Here is a 7,105-nt window from a genome sequence, read left to right as displayed (position 1 = left end):
AAAAATATGGAACGCTTCACGAATTTGCGTGTCATCCTTGCGCAGGGGCCATGCTAATCTCTGTATCATTCCAATTTTAGTATATGTGCTGCCGAAGCAAGCACAATAAACAAATATTTTTAAAAAATAAAATAATAGAGCTAGAGAGATAACTCTAGCTTGCTGCTCTTGCAGAGGACCTGGGTTCAGTTCTTCACACCTACATGGTGGTTAACAACCATCTGAAACTCCAGTTTCAGGGAGTCAGTGCCCTCTGCTGGCCTCCACCAGCCTTGCATACACATGGTACACTTACATACATGCAGGCAAAACACTCATATATATGATAAAAATAAGTAAGAAAACAAATTTTTTTAAAGAAAAAAAAGCACTGCAAAAATAAAAATACAGGCTGAACATGTCAGGAGAGTGTGTCATCAGTTTATAACAGAAATCCATATGTCATTGGTTAGAAGAAAATGTAAGGAAAAGTAGGACAATCATTTAAAATTAGAAATACAAGGAAATGATTTTTTTAATTTTATCATTTTTTATTTTATGTGTATGAATGTATTGCCTGCATATGTGTAAGTGCACCTGTGTCATGCAGTACCCAAGGATGTCAGAAGAGGGTGTCAGATCCCCTGGAACTGGAGTTACAGATGGTTGTTACCCACTATGTGGGTGTTGGGAATTGAACCCTTAAACCTGGGTCTTCTGCAAGAGCAACAGCCATTGCTCTTAACTGCTGAGCCATCTCTCCAGCCCCAGAAATAGATTTTTTTTTTCTGAGACAGGCTCTTCCAGTAGCCCCAGCTGGTCTGGAACTCACTATGTAGACCAGGCTGGCCTTGAACACACAGAAATCTGTCTGACTTTGCCTCCCACATGCTGGGATTAAAGGTGTACACCACTACACCCGGCTGGAAATAATTTTTTTTTTTGTCTTTTTGACGCAGGGTCTCTCTGTAGCCCCAGCTGTCCTGGAACTCACTATGTAGACCAGGCTGGCCTTGAACTCACAGAGATCCACCTGTCTCTGCCTCCCGAGTGCTGGGATTAAAGGCATGTGCCACCATGCCTGGCTAAGGAAATAAATGTTTTTTGTTTTTTTTTTTTAAGTTCAAGAAAGAAAAAAGAAAAATTTCTAAATCTCTGGGGCTGGAGAGATAGCTCAGCGGTTAAGAGCACTGACTGCTCTTGCAGAGGACCCGGGTTCGATTCCCAGCACCCACATGGCGGCTATGAACCGTCCTTAATTCCAGTTCCAGGGGAATCTGAATCCCTCTGCTGACCTCCGCAGCATTGCATGACACCGGTGCATGCATGACATGCATGCAGGCAATATACTCATGCATACATGACATGCATGCAGGTAATACACTCATACACATAAAATAAAAATAAATTTTAAAAGTTTAAAAAAAATGTCTACATCTCAAAATGTGGACTGAAGATGTAGCTCAGTTGATAGAGTGCCTATCTAGCATACATGAGGCTCTGAGTTCAATCCCCATCACTACATAAAACCGGATGTGCTGGTACGTGCTGTCATCCCTGCACTAGAGAAGTGGAGGCTAGAGAATCAGAAGTTCAAAGTCATCCTCCACTACATAGCAAATTTAAGGACAAACTGAGCTACACAAGACTCTAAAAAAAATAAAAAAGATCAAAGAAAAATATGTTGCAAGCAGAAGATATGGCCGTTTTATATAAAAGGGCTAAACTGTCTCCAGATATATCTTCTTTGTTCAAAGCTATCCATGTACTAATGGGATTAACCAGCTACCTGTCCCGATCTGTGGAGTTCCTCCTAAAAACAGAGCTAACGTGGTTTGGTTCCTCCCAAAAGTTACAAAATGCTTTTCCTTGTTCAACCCCAGGTAAGGAACTTAAATATGCTGAGCCAGAAGCACTTCATCTCCCCCAACCTGTTCCAGCTCTCTGTCTCCCTCTGCAGAGAAAATGGCCAAGGCCTTGTCGGACCTTCATTCTGGTACCTGGACTCTTCTGTTTCATACCATAGATCCAGCACATCTGAAACTATGGGCTCCACTTCAAAGCACAGTAGAAATCTGGTCATTTCTAAGCCAGTCCCAGGCACCATCCCCCCTTGCCTAGATAACTGCAGCAGGCCTTCCTCCCCATCCACCTGTATTCTGTCTACCAGGCTGCTGAGGCTTCCTCCACACCTCCAGTGGGCCCCTGCCTCTGAGAAGAGACCAGAGCTTTGTGATGGATCCACAGCCTATTTGCCCCTCTCTTCACCTCTCTTGGCCCAGCCCTAAGCTACCTGGCTTCCATTTCTTAGCCTGGAATGCTCTTTCCCCACATACCTTCCTGGCTTTGTCTCTGCTCTTTGAGGTCTTTAGACACATGTCACCCTGTAGGGCAGTCTGTGGCTACTTTGCATGCCTCCCTTTCCCGTGTCGCTTTCTTTTCTCCTTAGCCCTGACCACCCTTAATGTCCCCTGATGTACGCTGCAGTTCACTACTGTATCCTGCTTATGATCTTTCTTTTCCTTTTTGTTAGGTTTGTTTTTTTGTTTTGTTTTGTTTTGTTTTGTTTTGTTTTTGTCTTTTTGAAGCAGGGTCTCCCTGTAGCCCCAGCTGTCCTGGAACTCACTATGTAGACCAGGCTGGCCTTGAACTCACAGAGATCCGCCTGCCTCTGCCTCCCGAGTGCTGGGACTATAGGGCATGCACCACCACGCCCGGCTTTGTTAGTTTTTAAAAATATTTTATTTATTTTTATTTTGTGTTGTTTGAGTGTATTGCCTGCATGTGTATGACTGCACCTGTGTTGTGTAATGTTGGAGGTCAGAAGAAGGCTTCAGATCTCCTGGAACTGGAGTTACAGATGGTTGTTAGCTACCATGTGGGTGCTGGGAATCCAACCTGGGTCCTCTCTCTGCAAGAGCAGTCAGTGCTCCTAACTGCTGAGCCATCTCTCCAGCCCCTGTGTATATTTTTAAAAAAAAAACAATAATTGCACTTTTATCAGAAAGCAGTTTCTGGAAGAAAATATAAAGTATATAGTGGAACAAGAGCTTTAAGAATTACAGATGATGCTGGAGAGATGGCTCAGTGTTTAAAAGGACCTGCTGTTCTGATTTCAGAGGACTTGTATTCAATTTCCAACATCTACATCAGGTGGCTTATAATCACCTGTAACTCCAGCTCCAGGGGATCTGATGCTTTCACTGCCTCTGCAGGCACCAGGGCACCTGCGTACTCATGCATAGATACATACACATAAATAAAAATAAAATCTTTTAGAACTGGGCATAGTCAGGTGGCAGAGGCCCACAGGTCTCTGTGAGATTGAGACCAGCCTGGTCTACATGGCAAGTTCCAGGCCATCTGGGGCTACAGAGAGACCCTAGCTCAAAAAACCAAAATAATAATAATAATTATTAATAATAAAATAAAACCTTAGAAAAAGAAAGGGGATCGGAGAGATGGCTCAGCATATAAGCACACTGGCTGCTCTTGTACCAGACCCAGGCTCAGTTTCCTGCACCTATATGGTAGCTAACAACCATCTGTAACTACAGTTCCAGGGGATCTGATGCCATCTTCTGGACTTCTTAGGCATTGCACACGTGGATGCACTTAAATACATGCACTTATAAAAGTAAATAACAACAAAGAAAAACCAAGGGGCTGGAGAGATGGCTCAGCAGTTAAGAGCAATAGCTGTTCCTACAGAGGACCCAGGTTCATTTCCCAGCACTCACATGGCAGCTAACAATCATCTGTAACTCCAGTTCCAGAGGATTCGACGCCCTCTTCTGACCTCTGAAGGCACTGCATGACATGGGTGCACTTATACACATGCAGGCAATACACTCATACATACAAAAAATAAATAAATGGAATATTAAAAAAAATAAAAAGAGACACCCCCTTCTCTCAAACAGAAAGAACCCAAATGCTATGGCAGGAAGATGTTGAAGGCTTTTAAGCTAGGAGGTTGAACACTATCCCAAATTCAACCCACCCGTTCCATTTTACTGATAGGCCATACTGAGGAAATGGAGCATTTAACACTTTAAGGTCAAATCTCCTGATTCAGGCTGCCTTGCTGTGGTTTACCCAGTTGGCTTCTGTAGTCTAAACTCTGACTGCTGCAATCCTGTAGAACCAGCCCCATCCTATCTTCCCCTCTCCAATGGGAATCAAACATCCTCACAAGCCTGCTGGCCAAGGACTTATTTGCTCTACACACAATATATGTGTATTTGCCTTGCGTTGGGGCGAAAGGGAAGAATTAGTCTCTCAAATCATCCTCTACTTTTTTTCTTTTTGAAACAAGTTCTCCTGTATCCCAAGCCAACATCAAACTCACTATGCAAGAGCTTGGACGCCAGATCCTCCTGCCTCTTCTTCCCAAGTGCTAGAATTAGAGGCGTGGGCCATGACGCCATGCTTTGAAATCTTTTTTTGTTTTCTGTCACTGATTTGGAAATTAAGGCAAGTGACTTGCCTGAGGCCTTGGCATGAATCATCAGAGGCTTTTAATTTTTGATGCCTTTTGACTCAGAGTCCCATGTACTTCCCATGTGATCAGGGAGGTCTTGAGCAATAAATGAATAGGTTTCAATTTCCAGCATAAATGAGTCCTAACAACAGGACTGGGAGGCCTGCTGTGTTTCCCAGTCATCCTGTTTTTGACAGTCTGGATGGATTCTGTGTTTAAATTCTGGGCTTGGAGCAATAACCTCCACACATTTAGCCTCTTCTAAAGAAGTCTTCTCAAACTAAACGCGTTCTCTCCTTGCACACGCACACACACACACACACACACACACACACACACACACACATCCACGCACACCTTAGGAATCTGCTAGGCAGTAAGAACACATGTTCCTCCAAATGCTATAAAAAGTTTGAGTGGGACCATTAACCCAAACAGGTGCAGATGAAAACAATATGGCAGAAATATCATCACCTTCCCACAGGACAGACCAGGTGGGTACCCCTGGCATACAGCCAAGGAATAAAAATGCCCATTGAGAGCTAGGGATATAGCTCAGTTGGTAGAGTGCTTGACTGGCATGCACAAAGCCCTGACTTTTATTTATTTATTGTTTGTTTGTTTTTGAGACAGGGTCTCCCTGTAGCCCTAGCTGGCCTAGAACTCACTCTGTAGACCAGGCTAGCCTTGAACTCACAGAGCACCACCAGCCTCTGCCTCCTGAGTGCTGGGACTAAAGGCATGCGCCACCATGCCCAGCCCCTGACTTTTATTTTTTATTTTGGGGGCTTTTTGAGACACAGTAGCCCTGTAGCCCCAGCTGGCCCGGAACTCACTATGTAGACCAAGCTGGCCTCGATCTTACAGAGATCCACCTGCCTTTGCCTCCTGAGTGCTGGAATCAAAAACATGCACTACTATGCCCAGCACAAAGCCTTAACTTAAAAAAATTATTTTTATTTAATGTATATGATCTCTTTGCCTTCATGTAAGTGCACCACGTGCATACAAATGCCCACAGAGGCCAGAAGAGAGTGCTGGATCTCCTGGAACTGGAGTAATACCTAGTAGGTGGCATTTGCTGAGTGGTTCTCATGAGCCAGGGCTGTATCTGACAAGCCTGTAGACACACAGAGAGGAAGAGAGTCTTTCATTCAGGCTGACCCTCCTTGCTACAAACATCTTCGGACACGTCTGTCTCTTTCATCATTCAATGTAATATGTCCTCTGCCCTCAATCTCTACTTAGGCAGCAACTGCAATCTTAATCCCCAACTGCCCTTATTTTGCCCTCTGCACAGCTCCATGGAGACTCTTATTTCTCTGAATTCAGTATAAATAAGAAAATGTCCTGGGTTCAGTTGCTAAAGAAACTTCACTGCTTTCCCCAAAGGTTATACCTAAATGTAAAATGGATCTTAGGTTCAGGAAAACATGCAAATGGTTCCCGGAGTCATATTTTAGACTCCAAAATTTTATGATTTCAGGCAAATAACCTAACTCCCATCCCTCAATTTCTTCATCTCTTTGAGAATGGTTGTATGAGTCCACAGGAGCTAGCTAAGTATACTTAAAACACTTGGTTCAAGCCCAGCAAGGTAGTTCACACTGGTAATCACAGTATTGGGACTGTGAGGCAGGAGGATGAATTGTTCACATGGGTCTTGGGCTGAGGGAGTGAAGCCCTTTTTGGGTTAAGGAGTAGGAAGGGAATTATTGTATAAGGTCAAGAGGATGTGTTTTAGAGGTGGGAAGAGCCACTGGGGACTTGTAGTGGCCTGACTTGAGAAGTAGGCATTGAGAGAGATGTGCTGGAGTTGAGGGAGGATGGAGGGCTGGCCTCCGGAATCAGGACCAAGTCTAGGCCTTGGGGTCCCTAGGCTGTCAAACCCCTTGAAGTCTGGAATGTGTACCAAGCAGTCTCTGAGGTTCCCGGTCTGTGAGGTCTGGGGGTCTGAGGTCTCTGGGTTTCTGAGGTCCCAGATCTCAGATCTCTGAGGTCCTGAGATTTCTGAGGTCCAGTGGTCTCTGAGGTCCCCAGATCTCTGAGGTCCTGAGATTTCTGAGGTCCAGGGGTCTCTGAGGTCCCAGGTCTCTGATGTCCAGGGTCTCTCTGAGGTCCTGACATCTCCGAGGTCCTGGGACTCTGAGATCTGGGGTCTTTGAGGTCCAGAGTTCTGAGGTCCTGTGTCTCTGATGTCCAGGTTTCTGAGGTTCCCAGTCTCTTATGTCTAGGGTCTCTGATTCCCAGGGTCTCTGGTTTCCAGGATCTCTGATGTCCAGGGTCTCTGAGGTCCCTTGTCTCTCTCTGATGTCCGTGTCTCTGGGGTCTGTGGTCTCTGAGGTCCAGGGTGTCTGATGTCCAGCATCTCTGAGGTCCCTAGTCTCTCTCCGATGTCGGTGTCTCCGGGTTCTCTGGTCTCTGAGGTCCCGAGGTCTCTGATGTCCAGGCTCTCCGAGGTCGGGGTCCCGGAGGTCCGCGTCCCGGAGGAGGCGGGTCCAGCCGAGCTCTGCCTGCCGCGGCGCAGCGGTCCCTCCCGGGCCGCGGTGCAGGCGCCGCCCCGCCTGACATCAGTTCCTGCGCGGCCGCGCACAGCCTCCTTCCCGGCCGGCAGCGCTCGGGAGGCGCCGGGCCGCAGCGAAG

At 46.0% G+C, this 7,105-nt stretch overlaps 1 non-coding gene across 1 annotated transcript; it reads right to left on the bottom strand.

Moving 5' to 3' along the window:
- On the bottom strand, positions 1-104 carry LOC115068338. The gene has a single exon (XR_003847702.1). It is a non-coding gene; the product is annotated as a U6 spliceosomal RNA (small nuclear RNA).
- Between the last annotated feature and the right edge of the window lie 7,001 nt (positions 105-7,105).

Source organism: Nannospalax galili, unplaced genomic scaffold, assembly GCF_000622305.1.
Source record: "Nannospalax galili isolate Female #2095 unplaced genomic scaffold, S.galili_v1.0 scaffold548, whole genome shotgun sequence".
In the NCBI taxonomy this organism is placed as follows: Eukaryota; Metazoa; Chordata; class Mammalia; order Rodentia; family Spalacidae; genus Nannospalax; species Nannospalax galili.
This window is presented reverse-complemented; position numbering and strand designations above follow the sequence as displayed.